Source organism: Lithobates pipiens, unplaced genomic scaffold (genome assembly GCF_037356315.1).
Source record: "Lithobates pipiens isolate NorthernLeopardFrog02 unplaced genomic scaffold, aLitPip1_a1.2 Scaffold_19, whole genome shotgun sequence".
In the NCBI taxonomy this organism is placed as follows: Eukaryota; Metazoa; Chordata; class Amphibia; order Anura; family Ranidae; genus Lithobates; species Lithobates pipiens.
The window spans coordinates 501,058,602-501,077,593 of record NW_027507764.1 but is presented as its reverse complement, the minus strand read 5'-3'; the positions used below and the strand labels follow the sequence as shown (position 1 = coordinate 501,077,593).

Here is an 18,992-nt window from a genome sequence, read left to right as displayed (position 1 = left end):
TTAGGGCAAAAAGTTAAATTTTGGTCTCATCTGACCAGAGCATCTTCTTCAACATGTTTGCTGTGTCCCCCACATGGCTTCTCACTAAATGCAAACAGGACTAGTGATGGACGAACTTCCGACGGGACGTTTCGCGAACGTGGACCGCGAATGCGGCCGATAGTTCGCGAACCGGAACGTTCGCGGCGGGCCCCATTGACTTCAATGGGAGGCGAACTTCGCAAACCTACAGGTCAAATTTGCAGCCACAAAATAATTAATAGCTGTGCAAACATAGTCCCACCACATGGCCAATGACATAACACATGTGTGAGGTGAATCTAGGATCGACAACTACAAGCATTCTTTTTTTATATGGGAAATTGTTGTGACAATTCAGGACTGTGGAGCACATGAAGGCAATGGAGGAGAGGGAAGGTCAGGGTAGGCAAAGAGGGTGCAGGAGATGATCACTAGCAGCATGACATACAGCAATGACACCTGCACCGTGATAGAGTCATCTGACAACAGCACCGTGATAGAGAGCACTGACATCAGCAGCGTGACATAAAGCACTAACACCAGCACCATGATATACAGCACTGACAACAGCACCCTGTTAGAGAGCACTGACATCAGCAGCGTGACATACAGCAATGACACCTGCACCGTGATAGAGTCATCTGACAACAGCACCGTGATAGAGAGCACTGACATCAGCAGCGTGACATAAAGCACTAACACCAGCACCATGATATACAGCACTGACAGCAGCACCGTGATAGAGAGCACTGACATCAGCAGCGTGACATACAGCAATGACACCTGCACCGTGATAGAGTCATCTGACAACAGCACCGTGATAGAGAGCACTGACATCAGCAGCGTGACATAAAGCACTAACACCAGCACCGTGATATACAGCACTGACAGCAGCACCGTGATAGAGAGCACTGACATCAGCAGCGTGACATACAGCAATGACACCTGCACCGTGATAGAGTCATCTGGCAACAGCACTGTGATAGAGAGCGCTGACATCAGCAGCGTGACATACAGCACTAACACCAGCACCGTGATATACAGCACTGACAGCAGCACCGTGATAGAGAGTACTGACATCAGCACCGTGATATACAGCACTGACACCTGCAACGTAAGCAGCCCCAGGAGGAAGTCAGCATAGCACAGGGATGGTGGGAGCCCCTCATAATGAGCATAGCACAGGGATGGTGGGAGCCCCTCATAATGAGCATAGCACAGGGATGGTGGGAGCCCCTCATAATAAGCAGCCCCAGGAGGATGTCAGCATAGCACAGGGATGGTGGGAGCCCCTCATAATAAGCAGTCCCAGGAGGATGTCAGCATAGCACAGGGATGGTGGGAGCCCCTCATAATAAGCAGCCCCAGGAGGAAGTCACCACAGCACAGGAATGGTGGGAGCCCCTCATAATGAGCATAGCACAGGGATGGTGGGAGCACCTCAAAATATGCACAGCAGAGGTACAGCCCCAGGAGGAAGTCAGCACAGCACATGGATGGTGGGAGCCCCTCATAATATGCACAGCAGAGGTACAGCCCCAGGAGGATGTCAGAGGTCACCCTATGTATTGTGGACCTATACCAGTCCTTATAGAATAGCAGACTGTACCTCACTCAACCCTATATACTGTAGTACCCTATACCTTACCAGTCCTTATAAGGACCTTTGTGGAACAAGTAGGTTGTGTGTGAGTGATTAGCAGACTGTACGTCAGTCCCTATACCGATGATGGACTGCTGCAGTATAGGGCAGCGGTCAGCAGTAGTGCACCTCAACCCTATGTATTGTGGACCTATACCAGTCCTTATAGAATGGCAGACTGTACCTCACTCAACCCTATGTACTATAGCACCCTACACCAGGTTATTACCATTCCTTATAAGGAGCTTTGTGGAACAAGTAGGTTGTGAATGATTAGCAGACTGCAGCAGAAGGGCAGCAGTCAAGTATAATATTCTTTCTTTATTTGGAAGAAAGAATATTATACGTGTACAAGCCTATTACCATACCACTGATACCAGTCCTGAAAATAACCTTTGTGGACCTAATATAGTAACAGCTACTGATTAAACTGACCCTCACTGCCTCACACACTGCTTCCTGCCTGTCCGTATATAAACTGACAAAACAGAGGCTGCTGGAACAATAACTGGAATAGCACTTTTGTGGACCTGATAGTAACAGCTAATGACTAAACTGACTGTCCCTACAGCAGACACACCGTCCTGTCCCTTTCTATAAACTGACAAAAGACACTCAGGCTGCTGCAACAATCAGTAGCACAGCAAACCTATATCCTGAACTGTGAACTACACCTAACACCTATACCAGTCCTGAAAAGAACTTTTGTGTACCAAATAGCTAGCGATTTGGGTCACTTCAATCTCTCCCTGCTCCACACAGCAACCTCTCCCTATAGTGACAAAAGAAAGAATGTAAAATGGCCGCCGGTTTGGGTGTATTTATAAGTTAGGGGGAATGTCCAAGTGTCCATGTGCTGTAATGTCTCAATTGGCTGTCCTGTACCCCATGATGGATGTGTCATCATAGGTCAAAGTTCTTTTACACTGTAAACACGGAAGTCCGCCGGGCGAACGGCGCCAATAGTCCGCCGAACGGGCGGACCGCGAACAGCCGAAATTTGCCGCGAAATGACCGCCGGGTGAACCGTTCGGCCATCACTAAACAGTACTTCTTATGGCTTTCTTTCAACAATGGCTTTCTTCTTGCCACTCTTCCATAAAGGCCAGATATGTGGAGTGCATGACTAATAGTTGTCCTGTGGACAGATCCTCCCACCTGAGCTGTGGATCTCTGTAGCTCCTCCAGAGTTGCCATGGACCTCTTGGCTACTTCTCTGATTAATGCTCTCCTAGCGGAGAGCAGCCTGTCAGTTTAGGTGGACGGAAATGTCTTGGTAGGTTTGCAGTTGTGCCATACTCTTTCTATTTTTGCATGATGGATTTAACGGTGCTATGTGAAATGTTCAAAGCTTGGGATATTTTTTATAACCTAACCCTGCTTTAAACTTCTCCACAACTTTATCCCTGATCCCTGTCTGGTGTGTTCCTTGTCCTTCATGATGCTGTTTGTTCACTAATGCTCTCTAACAAACAAAGGGCGTCACAGAACAGCTGTATTTATGTAGAGATTAAATTACACACAGGCGAACACTATTCACTAATTAGGTGACTTCTGAAGGCAATTGGTTCCACTAGATTTTAGTTAAGGGTATTAGAGTAAAGGGGGCTGAATACAAATGCACACCATACTTTTCAGATATTTAATTGTAAAAAAAAAAAAAAACATTTATCATTTTCTTTCCACTTCACAATTATGTGCCACTTTGTGTTGGTCTATCACATAAAAATCCAATAAAGCACATTTACGCTTTTGGTTGTAACATGCCAAAATGTGGAAAATTTCAAGGGATATGAATACTTTTTTTTAAGACATGTATACAATATCTCACAAAAGTGAGTACACCCCTCATATTTGTGTAAATATTTTATTATATCTTTTCATGTGACAACTAGGGATGAGCTTCGAGTTCGAGTCGAACTCATGTTCTACTCGAACATTGCCAATTTGGGCTGTTCGCAGCAAATTCGAAAAGCCTGAACACCCTATACAAGTCTATGGGAGAAATCTAAAGTGCTCATTTTAAAGGGTAATATGCAAGTTACTGTCCTAAAAAGTGTTTGGGGACCCGGGTCCTGCCCCAGGGGACATGGATCAATGCAAAAAAAAGTTTTAAAAACTGCCGTTTTTTCAGGAGCAGTGATTTTAATAATGATTAAAGTGAAACAATAAAAGTGTAATATTCCTTTAAATTTCGTAGCTGGGGGGTATCTATAGTATGCCTGTGAAGGGGCGCATGTTTCTGGTGCTTAGAACTGTCGCTGCACAAAGTGTCATTTGTGCAGGAAAAAAAGTCCTTTAAAATCACTTGCGGCTAAATTGTCGGGTCTCCGTAATACAGAGAACACTCAATGAGTGTTCTCTGTATTAGCCGACAATTCATTCATTCATTGATTAAAAAAAAAAAAAAAAAATAAAAAGCGTGGGGGTTCCCCTAAATTCAATTACCAGGCCCTTCAGGTCTGACATGGATATTAAGGGGAACCCCGTGTCAAATTTAAAAAAAAAATTGACGTGGGGGTCCCCCCAAATATCCATACCAGACCCTTCAGGTCTGATATGGATATTAAGGGGAACCCCGCATCAAATTTAAAAAAAAAATTGACGTGGGGGTCCCCCTAAAAATCCATATCAGACCCTTTATCCGAGCACGCAACCTGGCAGGCCGCAGGAAAAGAGGGGGGGACGAGAGAGCGGCCCCCCCTCCCTCCTGAACCGTACCAGGCCACATACCCTCAACATTGGGAGGATGCTTTGGGGGGTCTGTGACCCCTCAAAGCACCTTGTCCCCATGTTGATAAGGACAAGGGCCTCATCCTCACAACCCTGGCCGTTGGTTGTGAGGGTCTGCGGGCGGGGGGCTTATCAGAATCTGGAAGCCCCCTTTAACAAGGGGACCCCCAGATCCCGGCCCCCCCCTGTTTGAAATGGTAAGGGGGTACAAAAGTACCCCTACCATTTCACAAAGAAAGTGTCAAAATGGTTAAATAAGACAAACACACTTTTGAAAAATTCCTTTATTAAAAATGAAAAAAAAAAAAAAAAAAAGATTCCAGCGGTGCTAATCCACTCTTGCTATCCAGCGACGGATCTCCGGGGTCCAGCGATGGATGATCATATCCAGCGACGGGGGAATCTCTCAGTCCAGCGCTGTCCATACATCCGTCTTCTGTCTCCTCTCCGGAGACACTGCAGAGAGCACAGCGCTGACGTTTCTTATATTGGGAGGGCGGGGCCACCCGTCACCTGACCCCGCCCCTCTGACGCTGGAGAGGGAAGCCAGGGGTTCCCCAGTGACGTGTGGGTGACCCCGCCCCCTCTGATGTAACGGAAACCTGCGTTACATCAGAGGGGGCGGGGTCACCCACACGTCACTGGGGAACCCCTGGCTTCCCTCTGCAGCGTCAGAGGGCCGGGGTCAGGTGACGGGTGGCCCCGCCCTCCCAATATAAGAAACGTCAGCGCTGTGCTCTCTGCAGTGTCTCCGGAGAGGAGACAGAAGAAGGATGTATGGACAGCGCTGGACTGAGAGATCCCCCGTCGCTGGATATGATCATCCATCGCTGGACCCCGGAGATCCGTCGCTGGATAGCAAGAGTGGATTAGCACCGCTGGAATCTTTTTTTTTTTTTTCATTTTTAATAAAGGAATTTTTCAAAAGTGTGTTTGTCTTATTTAACCATTTTGACACTTTCTTTGTGAAATGGTAGGGGTACTTTTGTACCCCCTTACCATTTCAAACAGGGGGGGGGCCGGGATCTGGGGGTCCCCTTGTTAAAGGGGGCTTCCAGATTCTGATAAGCCCCCCGCCCGCAGACCCTCACAACCAACGGCCAGGGTTGTGAGGATGAGGCCCTTGTCCTTATCAACATGGGGACAAGGTGCTTTGAGGGGTCACAGACCCCCAAAGCATCCTCCCAATGTTGAGGGTATGTGGCCTGGTACGGTTCAGGAGGGAGGGGGGCCGCTCTCTCGTCCCCCCCTCTTTTCCTGCAGCCTGCCAGGTTGCGTGCTCGGATAAAGGGTCTGATATGGATTTTTAGGGGGACCCCCACGTCTATTTTTTAAAAAAATTTGATGCGGGGTTCCCCTTAATATCCATATCAGACCTGAAGGGTCTGGTATGGATATTTGGGGGGACCCCCACGTCAATTTTTTTTTTAATTTGACACGGGGTTCCCCTTAATATCCATGTCAGACCTGAAGGGCCTGGTAATTGAATTTAGGGGAACCCCCACGCTTTTTTTTTTTTAATCAATGAATGAATGAATTGTCGGCTAATACAGAGAACACTCATTGAGTGTTCTCTGTATTACGGAGACCCGACAATTTAGCCGCAAGTGATTTTAAAAGACTTTTTTTCCTGCACAAATGACACTTTGTGCAGCGACAGTTCTAAGCACCAGAAACATGCGCCCCTTCACAGGCATACTATAGATACCCCCCAGCTACGAAATTTAAAGGAATATTACACTTTTATTGTTTCACTTTAATCATTATTAAAATCACTGCTCCTGAAAAAACGGCCGTTTTTAAAACTTTTTTTTGCATTGATCCATGTCCCCTGGGGCAGGACCCAGGTCCCCAAACACTTTTTAGTACAGTAACTTGCATATTACCCTTTAAAATGAGCACTTTAGATTGTGAACGTTCGAGTCCCATAGACTTTAATAGGGTTCTAAAGTTCACACGAAGTTTAGGTCTGTTCGCAGGTTCTGGTGCGAACCGAACAGGGGGGTGTTCGGCTCATCCCTAGTGACAACACTGAAGAAATGACACTTTGCCACAATGTAAAGTAGTGAGTGTACAGATTGAATAGCAGTGTAAATTTGCTGTCCCCTCAAAATAACTCAACACACAGCCATTAATGTCTAAACAGCTGGCAACAAAAGTGGATACACCCCTAAGTGAAAATGTCCAAATTGGGCCCAAAGTGTCAATGTTTTGTGTGGCCATCATTATTTTCCAGCACTATCTTAACCCTCTTGGGCATGAAGCTCACCAGAGCTTCACTGGTTGCCACTGGAGTCCTCGTCCTCTCCTCCATGATGACATCACGGAGCTGGTTAATGTTAGAGACCTTGTGCTCCTCCACCTTCCATTTAAGGATGTCCCACAGATGGTCAATAGGATTTAGGTCCGGAAACATGCTTGGCCATCACCTTTACCCTTAGCTTCTTTAGCAAGGCAGTGGTCATCTTGGAGGTGTATTTGGGCTCATTATCATGTTGGAATACTGCCCTGCAGTCCAGTCTTCAAAGGTAGGGGATCATGCTCTGCTTCAGTATGTTACAGTACATTCATGGTTCCCTCAATGATCTGTAGCTCCCCAGTGCCAGCAGTAATCATGCAGCCCCAGTCTATGACATTCCCACCATCATGCTTGACATTAGACAAGACAAACTTGACTTTGTACCCCTCACCTGGTTGAACCCACACACGCTTGACACCATCTGAACCAAATAAGTTTATCTTGGTCTAATCGGTCCACAGGACATGGTTCCAGTAATCCATGTCCTTAATCTGCTTGTCTTCAGCAAACTGTTTGTGGGCTTTCTTGTGCATCATCTTTAGAAGAGGCTTCCTTCTGGGATGACAGCCATGCAGACCAATTTGATGCAGTGTGTGGCATATGGTCTGAGCACTGATAGGCCAACCCCTACCCTTCAACCTCTGCAGCAATGCTGGCAGCACTCATAAGTCCATTTTCCAAAGACAACCTCTGGATATGACACTGAGCATGTGCACTCAACTTCTTTGGCCAGCCATTGGGAGGCCTATTCTGAGTGGACCCTGTCCTAGTAAACCATGTATAAAAAGTAAAGTAGTGCTAATTAAACCAATCTAGTAAACAGGTGACTAAATATCTGACCAATTATCAGCAAGGGATATACGTAGCCATAAACAGTGATAAGTAAGTAAAAAAATATTAATGATCCCACAACACGTGATCTAAATCAATATAACTATAAATGCAATTAATACTGATGTGAGAAAAAAAAAAAAAACAATTCCAATTAGAATAAGGTGCAATGTAGATGAAATATAAAATGGAATATTGGAAAAATAAAATCCACAGAATATATACAATCCAAAGAAAAATAAATAAATAAATATATATATATATATTGTAAGGGATCTTCCCGGGGTAGGGTGTGTTTGGACACAGTTCACAGCAGACTTGGAATTTGATAAAGCAGATCTTGTCGTTTATTCGTGGTACAAACAGTCCAGCAAACAAAATATACAGCAACACCGTGCTTTTCTAAGTACAACAAAAATAAAAATTCCTGAGCCTCCTGTTTCTGTGACACTGATAGAGTATCACCTACCTTGACTGGAGGGATTGGTTGTGACAAATTATTAACAGTATTTGTCGCCCCCAAGGATTCCCTGTCTTTCCAGGGCTTGATCAAGTTTATGTGATAAACTTGGAAAGGCTTCCTTCTACCTGGTTGGTGCACCTTGTAGTTCACCTCACTGATCTTTTCAACAATTTCATAAGGACCTTGCCACTTCGCCAAGAATTTACTCTCAACAGTGGGGACTAGTATAAGGACCCTATCGCCTGGGTTGAATGTCCTGATTCTTGCGGACCGGTTGTAAATTCTACTTTGGGCCTCTTGAGCTCTCTGGAGGTGTTCCCTTACCAGGGGCATTACAGTGGCTATACGGTCCTGCATTTGTGCTACATGCTCAATAACACTCTTGTATGGGGTGGACTCATTCTCCCATGTCTCTTTTGCAATGTCTAGTAGACCCCTAGGGTGATGACCATAGACCAACTCGAATGGTGAGAACCCTGTGGACGCTTGGGGCACCTCCCTAATAGCAAACATGAGGTAGGGTAATAAATGATCCCAGTCACGACCATCTTTTGCCACCACTTTCTTCAACATATGTTTCAAAGTTTTATTAAATCTCTCCACCAATCCGTCCGTCTGGGGGTGGTATACAGAGGTACGGATGTGTGAGATTTTAAATAGTCTGCATAATTCCTTCATTACTTTCGACATAAATGGCGTACCTTGGTCAGTTAGGATTTCTTTGGGGATCCCAGTCCTAGAGAACATATAAAACAACTCACGTGCAATTGTTTTAGATGCAGTGTTTCTTAAGGGTACAGCCTCAGGATAGCGGGTCGCATAATCCAGGACTACCAAAATATACTGGTGTCCTCTAGCTGACTTTACAATGGGACCCACTAAATCCATGGCAATACGCTCAAAAGGCACCTCTATAATAGGGAGCGAAACCAAGGGACTGCGAAAATGTGACACTGGGGCACTAACCTGACATGTGGGGCACGACTCACAGTATTTTTTAATGTCATCATATATGGCCGGCCAAAAAAACCTCTGGAGAACCCTCTCTCGCGTTTTGTCAGTCCCCAAGTGTCCCCCAAGAACATGGTTATGTGCCATGTCAAGCACCTGACGCCGGTACGGCTTAGGTACCAGAAGCTGTTCCACAATCTCATCCTTAACCTTATTAACCCTATAGAAAAGATCATTAGTCACCGAAAAATGTGGAAATCTTTTTTCAGCATCTGGTTCCTGAGGTACCCCATTCATTACAGCAACCTGCTCTCTCGCATTTTTGAGAGTGGGGTCCTGTAATTGTGCAGCCCCAAAATTATCTCTAGACACCTCTAAGTCTAGTATATTTTGCTCAGTGGGAGGAGCCTCCTCCTCCCCAGCCAGGACCTGTAAAGGAAAACAATCATTTTCATCCTGCATACTTTTATCATTCACAGTGGACAAGGCAACCCCCTTAGAGGTATCCTCACTCCTTTTGGGGATTTTTCTTTTTTCCCAGAGAGCCCAGAATAATGGAAAATCGCGCCCCAATATTACATTATGCATGAGGTTTTTAACCACACCCACTTCATATTGTACGGTGCCTTGTTCAGTCCCGACTTTAGCCAGCACTATAGGGTACATTTTTGTATCACCATGTATGCACACAACACTCATATGCTTTTTAGACTCTAAGTCCCCAGTCACCAGGCTAGCATGCACCAAGGTTACAAGGCTTCCTGAGTCCATTAACGCTTTAACAGGAAAGTCATTGATTGTAATATCGCAGATTTGCGGTTCAGTCTCTAGTCCAGGAACTGCAGCACAAGATGGTTCCGCAAATAGCGACTGACGCCGGCTAGCGTCACATTCCATGGGTTCAGAGGTAAGAGGGCAATGGGCCGACACGTGTCCCGCCTCATGGCATCTCCAACACTGGATAGGGCCTGGTCTCTTTGGCAAGGAGTCCTTTTCAGAGCCCCTTAGCCACCCGGGACCATCACCAGTTGTAGCCAAGTCTGTCCACACCGTTGCCCCTAGCAACCGCGTTGCCCGCTACCTCCACCAATTGTAAGGGATCTTCCCGGGGTAGGGTGTGTTTGGACACAGTTCACAGCAGACTTGGAATTTGATAAAGCAGATCTTGGCGTTTATTCGTGGTACAAACAGTCCAGCAAACAAAATATACAGCAACACCGTGCTTTTCTAAGTACAACAAAAATAAAAGTCCTAGCCCGGCTGGGCGCTTACTAACAGGTTCTGCTCACCTATCTGACACTTACAAACACAGCGTCTTTCACCTGGATATCGCAGGGTGGGTTTTAGCTCCAGCAGTGGCAGTGCTTGCAGCTTCCTTCAACACACAGATTGTTCATTCCCTGGCTGAGCAATCACCTGCAGACTCTGCAGAGCCTTTAGCTTCCCAGGCTAATTAGGATCAAGGCTCACCTGATCCCAAACCCAGAACTGGATCGGGGGATGTGGAATGACAGGTCCCTCTACCAAACCTACCTGCCATTCCATATAAACCCAGGCCCGGCAAAATTTAAATAACAACTCAGCAGCATATCGCTGCTGAGAAACTGATCCATCCTGGATTTACCATCTCACACTGTGTAGCAACCTAGGTGAGATGTACACCCCCTCGATCACTTCTCCAGTGACATGTCTACAATAAATATATATATATATATATATATATATATATATATATCATATGAATAGTCCAATAAAGCAGCAATAAAGAGTGAACTATTTTCCTAAAAATGCACTATAAGTAAAGTGCAGTGCCTTGTGCAAAAATTGGCATATCATCCAGAAACGTGGATCATAAAGATCAAATAGAAAAAATAAATAGAAACCAGAGTACTGACTCCAAATAATCTTCCAACAATATCACTCTTTTTCTAAAAAGACAAATGGGAGTGAGGGGGGGGGGGGAAGAGCTGGCGTGGAAGTCCAACATAGGGAATCATATAGTTCAAATAGAAAGAAAACAGAGTTCTGTTTCCAAATAGTCCTGCAATAATATCACTCTTTTCCTAAAAAGACAAATGGGATTGGGGGGGGGGGGGGGGGCTGCAAGAGATGATGTGGAAGTCCAACAAAGGGAATCATATAGTTTAAATCGAAAGAAAACAGAGTTCTGTCTCCAAATATTCCTGCAATAATTTCACTCTTTTCCTATGAAGACAAATGAAAGTGGGGGGGAGAGAGAACAGGTATGGGAGTCCATCAAAAAGCAAATTCAGTAGTCCACTGTGGAATGTAGAGAAACCACATATAGCTTGATAAAATCCTCCCCCAGTGGTGCCAGCCCCTTACCTCACAAAAAGACCCCAGATGGGTCTAGTAGTGCATCAAAAGCCATTCAGGCTGTGACTCAGGATCCTTCTCAAACGTCCAGAGGGTCACTGTGCTGGTTCCCGATCTCCAGGATCTCTTGTTCTAATGCAAATGTCTCCAAACACCACGATATCACAGACAAAAGAAGGAAGGTCCTACATGGTGTAGTATTGCTAAAAAATATATTTTCACATTTATTTAAAAAAAATGGTTTACATAACAATGGCGGCACAGGCCAGACAAAAAACAGCATGTAAGGCAAAAAACACAACAAAAGAACTTCCAGTCACTGCCGTAGCCGGAAGTGATGTCACAAAGCTCCTCCCGATGCGTTGCGTCACAACACATGTGACTTTCTCACGTCTTGATTGATTGATTCCCTTTGCCTAACACTTTTAACGCAGTAACAACAACAGCTCTTTTCTTTTCCTCTTAAGATAAAGGTTTTACAGAATTGAATAAAAGCATAACCATTGCAAGCACCCCTGTCATTTTTTAATTATTTGTCTCAACCCTCTTATTGCCACTTTTGCTAGGCAGCTCAGCCTGTTAAGGACAGTTGAAAATAAAAGACTTACTCTCTGGATCACTGAGTAAACATAAAAGAAAAAGCCTAAAAAATTGAATGCAGCCACCACATTACGAACTGGCAAGTTGCAACATATTAAATTTTTTCTTTTGGGTTTAGATAAGCTTCTGTGACCTGTGTGCAGAGTCAACAATATTGTTTGCCATCCCCAATAAAAAACAAATCAAAAACTTCAGATCACACACACTGAGGCTTATTTACAGCATGCTACTTTTTCTAGCTCTTGAAAGAGTAGATAAATATATTTAAAAAGGCTTGCTCTGTCCCTCCAGATTTTATGTTTTTGTATTTATTCCAATTATAGGAAAATAAAATAAAACATTTTTCTTTTATAATTTTGTTACATTGTATGTTATGGTTTTTAACTTGTATGTTATATGAATGTATATCATCATGTATCTTTTTTTAAAAATAGAATTCCAGCTTAAACCCAAGTAGTCTTAAAAATGTCCCCTTTCCCTCCTAGCACCTATGCCGACTTACATGTGTAAAAAAGATGTGTATACTTACGTATTTTCAGCCCAAACTGGGCCAGTCATGTGTCAGCCAGCAGAGAGCACACAACAAAGGCTAGAAATTCCGGGAGCGGTGACGTCACCCATAGGTTACCATGTGCCAGGTAATGTTGGCGCTCCCTCCTTACCCCTGCAGCTACCGCCGCCTGACATAGGAAACTCAGATCATGTGACCGGACCAGAGCAAGTTGAAAATAGGTAGGTATATACATCTTACCCATCTTGTCCACACACGGATGTAAATTTGTTCGGTCCCTCCTGAACTGGCTGAATTTTCGATCCATGACAGGCTTTAGATCCATCATCAGGCCTATCTCCTGCATAAGAGCCTCCAGAATATGAGAGGGACGGTTATCAATGTGAGACAATCAAGACTCTCTTGCTTTGTACAATCTGTGAACATGCTTAGAGGAGGGGGAGCAATAATGTGCTGCTGCTCTTTCATCATCCAGTCACAAGCTGAGGCAGGTCCTGGATCAGGCAACATTGTTCAAATGCAGTTTAACCTGCAGAAAGGCCACATAATGAGAAGGACATGACTGTGCTGTCTGGCTAGGCAGCTGGATCACCAGACTGGTTAAACAGGGTAATATATTATAAGCCACATAAAGCGGACCGCGGTGTGACACTGACATAACCCCCTCCAAGGAGGACGGTGTTGCGGCACCTGCCCGATCTAGGGCTGGCGTACTGCGGTGTCCTCTCCTCCTCCTCCCGGGATGGGAAGCGGGCAGCTGCTCCGATTTCAGATACTCTTGCAGCAGTGTGTCTTCTTCCTGTTCCTCCAAAGCTAGGCATCCAATAGGATTGCCAAACAAATACTTGGGGAGCACACCCTAAAAAATGCATTAAAGATGGTGCAGCCATAAGACCATACAAACAGAACAAAATATTACAGCGCACAGATACAAAAATGACATATAACTCCTGCAAGGCTAAGGTCTGGTGTCCCCAGTGACACACTTCCATCCCTGTAATATATAACAAACAACAAAGGATTCGCCCTGGGACTTTAAATGAAGTGGGTACTGTTTCCGCCAGTAAACATAACAGTAGTAAATATAATATATGGTTTATTCAAGTACAATTGTTTACATGGATAAATAACATCAACGGTTGCCAATATAAAATATATAAACAAGGAGTATTGGTACATAAATGTAGAAGTAGTACATGGTACACGGGCATCATACTACCCGACTAGTTTCGTGAGATCCAGCTCGCTCTTCAGGGGTGGATGTGTGTAACAATGTACCTAGGATGAACAAAAATATATATGTTTGGCAATATAGCACAGTATTAGTTATAACAGCGCAGGGTAGGAGGGGTTGTAGGCTCCCCCATACTTACCACTGAGCTTGGCCATGGCTCCAGGTGTGCAGCCTCGAGACGGCAGCAGCGCATGCCTCCCCCTGGGAGCTGAGGGGGCAGGATCAAATGGGACCCCATCCAGGGCCAAACGGAGAGCAGGCATGGCAAAGGTGTAGTGATGTATCCCTAGGGTCCTCATTGGTCGATAAAACGTATAGGCTGTGAACATAAGTATGTTTGTCAGGCATCTGAAGTAGTAGAGTAAAATCAATAGATATTGGTATAAAGATATGTATGCATGTATGCATGAATGAAAGGCCTGAGCCAAAAGTTGTAGGGCCATGAAGATGGTTAGAAACCTAGGACAACAGAGGGGTACTACCAGGTGACAAAGAGAGGGGGGAAAGAGGTGAACTACAATTGTGTGGATAGTGATGTATCCCTAGGAACCTCATTAGTCCATAAAGCGTATAAGCTATAAACAAATATGTTTATCAGGCATCTAAAGTAGTAAAGTAAGATCAATGAGTATAGGCATAAAGATATGTATAGCCAAGTAAAGCCTGAATCAAGGATGGTAGGGACATGGAGATGGTGGAAACCATAGGGTAGCAAGGGGGTACTGGCAGGTGACAAGGTAAGAAAAGAAAAAAAGAAAGATGGACTCGTGTGGAAAAATCATCAGTATCCAAAAAATATATAAATAAATAAATAAGAATAAGTGCTCGTAAGATAAACAATGCGTGAGATATGCAAGTGTGCCTAAATAAGGTAAGTATCAAAAAGGTGAATATGGTAAGTACCTGAGTCAGGTGAATATCCTAAGTATAAAAGTAATGAGACACAGCAAGCAATCTCCACAGCTGTGTGTGTCCTCAGTGAAGAGTGAAATGAAATCCAAGCCATGCCTGACCTCCAATTTAACCCCCGGAAGGCCCCAACAGACTCCGCCCCCAACACCATGTGTGGATGGCTGACATGTGAGTGCAGGAGGCACCCACTGTCATAGGAAGGCACACAAATGCAAGCGTACCCCCATGCCATCTGATGATATAGTGCGTCCAGCTATGCCGACGTCTGCAAAATCGCAGACGCCATGCTTCTGAAGCCTAAACATGGTGCCGATGTGTAGGTGTCCCCATCCGCCAGAAAGCAGATGGGGACAGCAGGAGACATGAAAAAGCCTCCCTTTATACACATCGCAGCTCCCAATGAGAGACAGAAATCGCTAGCGCCAACCGAGGAATCGCATACAGAGCCAGGGTATATAACAATACTGGAATAAAAATTGTGTTGGAGAATGAGTAACCTAGTATAGTATCAAAGTATAACAGTTATTTGTACATGTAAATACTGGCGGGGGTGACAACAGACCAGGTTTGGGCTAATGGGTGTCTTCCACCCGGGTTCAATATAGAAACAAATGAAAAGGTCTGGTGTCCCCAGTGACACACTTCCATCCCTGTAATATATAACAAACAACAAAGGATTCGCCCTGGGACTTTAAATGAAGTTGGTACTGTTTCCGCCAGTAAACATAACAGTAGTAAATATAATATATGGTTTATTCAAGTACAATTGTTTACATGGATAAATAACATCAACGGTTGCCAATATAAAATATATAAACAAGGAGTATTGGTACATAAATGTAGAAGTAGTACATGGTACACGGGCATCATACTACCTGACTAGTTTCGTGAGATCCAGCTCGCTCTTCAGGGGTGGATGTGTGTAACAATGTACCTAGGATGAACAAAAATATATATGTTTGGCAATATAGCACAGTATTAGTTATAACAGCGCAGGGTAGGAGGGGTTGTAGGCCCCCCCATACTTACCACTGAGCTTGGCCATGGCTCCAGGTGTGCAGCCTCGAGACGGCAGCAGCGTATGCCTCCCCTGGGAGCTGAGGGGGCAGGATCAAATGGGACCCCATCCAGGGCCAAACGGAGAGCAGGCATGGCAAAGGTGTAGTGATGTATCCCTAGGGTCCTCATTGGTCGATAAAACGTATAGGCTGTGAACATAAGTATGTTTGTCAGGCATCTGAAGTAGTAGAGTAAAATCAATAGATATTGGTATAAAGATATGTATGCATGTATGCATGAATGAAAGGCCTGAGCCAAAAGTTGTAGGGCCATGAAGATGGTTAGAAACCTAGGACAACAGAGGGGTACTACCAGGTGACAAAGAGAGGGGGGAAAGAGGTGAACTACAATTGTGTGGGTAGTGATGTATCCCTAGGAACCTCATTAGTCCATAAAGCGTATAAGTTATAAACAAATATGTTTATCAGGCATCTAAAGTAGTAAAGTAAGATCAATGAGTATAGGCATAAAGATATGTATAGCCAAGTAAAGCCTGAATCAAGGATGGTAGGGACATGGAGATGGTGGAAACCATAGGGTAGCAAGGGGGTACTGGCAGGTGACAAGGTAAGAAAAGAAAAAAAGAAAGATGGACTCGTGTGGAAAAATCATCATGATTTTTCCACACGAGTCCATCTTTCTTTTTTTCTTTTCATCATGTCATTTAAAGTCCCAGGGCGAATCCTTTGTTGTTTGTTATTTAAAAACAACTAAACATTTAAAAAAAAATATGGGGATTTAGTCACACCATATGGCTATATGATGCTTAAGCCCACTTACTGCGTCAAAGTACCCCATTATCAGTGGGTCCTACACTATTCATAGAATGAAAGATCCTGCTTCTCTGAACCATGGGAGAAATACACTCCTCTATATGGGAGAAATAAAGGACTCTAATACCTCTTATTAGTGCCCACCTTTGTTATAGGGGGAGTCCCTTAATGCCGCGTGCACACGATCGAATTGTCCGGCGTACTTAGTCCGGCAAACAATCCGGCGGATAGTCTGGCGGACTTTCTACCAAACGGACTTGGCCACACACGGACACACGGAAAGTCCGGCGATTGCTAGCGCGATGATGTACAGCACGTACGACGGGACTAGAAAAAGGAAGTTCAATAGCCAGTAGCCAATAGCTTCCTTTTCATACTTGCTTCTGAGCATGCGTCATTCTTAGTCCGCCGGACTAGCATACTCACGAACGTATTGTCCTCTGAAACCCAAGTCCGGCGGAAAGATTGGGCTGCAAAACTACTTTCTAAGTCCGTGGGACTTTACGCTGAAAAAGTTCGCTGAAGCCCACACACGATTGGATTGTCCGGTGAAATAAGGTCCGGCTGACTAAGTCGCCGGACAATTTGATCGTTTGTACGCGGCATAATTCTCCCATATAGAGGAGTGCATTTCTCCCATGGTTCAGGGAAGCAGGATCTTTCATTCTATGAATAGTGTAGGACCCACTGACAATGGGGTACTTTGAAGCAGTAAGTGGGCTTAGGCGCAGTATAGCCATATGGTGTGACTAAATCCCCATCTTTTTTGAAAAAGTGTTTTTAAATAGCCTTGCAGGAGTTAAATGTTATGTTTGTATGTGTGCGCTCTAATATTTTGTTCTTTCAATAGGATTGCCTGACACTTTGGCCAATTGGGAGACAGGTCTTACTGACCTGCCTCCTGATTGGCGGGGAGGAACGTTAGTCTGAAAATAGCAAACATTAATTTGCTCCGTCAAACAACAGGCTGGGATCGGGACCCTATGGCTCTAATCACGTGCTTCAAAATACACACCCCTCGCTTATCCCTGCCATAGTAATTCATGTGTCTGGCATCCTGATAGGGAGGGTGGCGGAGGTGTTAGGGGGAGCGGCGCTCACAATGCATGGGCCCCTACTGATTTTCACTATGTATTCAATTATTTACCTGGCGTTTATCTTTATTACATTTCGCATCTAGCTTCCCTCCTTTGAAAATAATATATATATCTGATTATGACTGCCATAAATTACTGGCTTAACATCCAAAGATCTGTGTAAAATAGCTGTGTATCCACATATGGATTTTTTAGGTTATTTTCACCTTAGTTAAAACATGGCATCAAATGAGATTCATGAAAGCCGCTTCATAAATATGCAAAACTGTGTGAAATGATATTACCCATGCCATCTCACACCACGACATCTTTATCTGTTTCACCTACCAAGAGCAAAATTATTTTGATCTAATTGCTAGCTAACACAGTACAAGGCAATGCAATTCATTGTATATCTTATTATAGTGGCTTTTAGTTAAAGGAAACTGTACTGAGGAATTATGTATACTGCAATTACTAACCTCTGATCTTGAAATGGCTGGTTGCCTGGCTGTCAAGCTAATCCAGTGTCCTAAATACTTTGTGTCCATATACATTAGTTCTGACCTAAAGCTAAACCCTGGATGAAAAAACCTTGCAATGGGGCCCCCCCAACATTGCAATGGATAAATGCTTGTTAAGTCCAGGCGGTAGAGGAAAAGGCTGTAATACTTTTAGTTGTCGTTCCTAAGCCCTATTCTCTTCCCTCTTATGCTCCAGGTTGTGGATGTGCACTTGGTGTCTTCATGTATAATGCAAGAATATTGTATAGTACTACACTGTATTTGATGTGGTCACCAGCACCTTAGATAAGGGTCTAAATTCTTTGAGAAATCCTGTAGTTTAAAAAAAAAAAAAAACTTTACCTTATAATATAGATTCTAATTGGTAATTTTCTTATGACTGGAGTTTTTCATTGATCACATGATCCTGAGCTTAACTTGCCATCCTTCTAGAATGATGAGCCCCATGGAAAACTAATGCTGCATACACACAATCGGAATTTCGGCTAGCAAAAGACAGATGAGAGTTATAAGTAACATATACCGTAGTTACTTATAATAATTAATTAACAAAAAAAAAAAAATTATTATTATTTTTTTATTTTTTTAAATTAGCGCCCCCTATATGTTACTTATATCTTGAATTGAGAAGTGTAAAATTGTATTCTCTTTTTTCAGGGGAGCAGCAATAGAATATTTTTGAGTTTTTTTATCTATATATTTTTTTGTGGCACGGGGTTTCTCATATTTTTCAAAAGACTGATGAGAGCTTCTTCATTGTAAAATGCAACTGTGTGTATGCTCCATTGGAATTTAGCTGGCTAAATTACCACCAGCAAAAATTTGAGAGCATGTTCTCAATTTTTACGACGGAAAAACGCTGTATCGGAAATTCCGATCGTGTGTATGCAATTCCGACGCGCAAAAACTCACGCATGCTCAGATTCAATTACAAGATGTATGCTATTGGCTACTGGGTATTGAACTTCCTTTTTCTAGTCCCGTCGTACGTGTTGTATGTCACCGCGTTCTTGGCGGTCGGAATTT

General features: G+C 44.0%; 1 long non-coding RNA gene across 1 annotated transcript; it reads right to left on the bottom strand.

Moving 5' to 3' along the window:
- Positions 1 to 13,467: 13,467 nt before the first annotated feature.
- On the bottom strand, positions 13,468 to 14,625 carry LOC143998377 (uncharacterized). The gene is made up of 3 exons (XR_013277889.1): positions 14,526 to 14,625; positions 13,762 to 13,941; positions 13,468 to 13,666 (listed from the first exon to the last, which is right to left on the bottom strand). It is a non-coding gene; the product is annotated as an uncharacterized LOC143998377 (long non-coding RNA).
- Between the last annotated feature and the right edge of the window lie 4,367 nt (positions 14,626 to 18,992).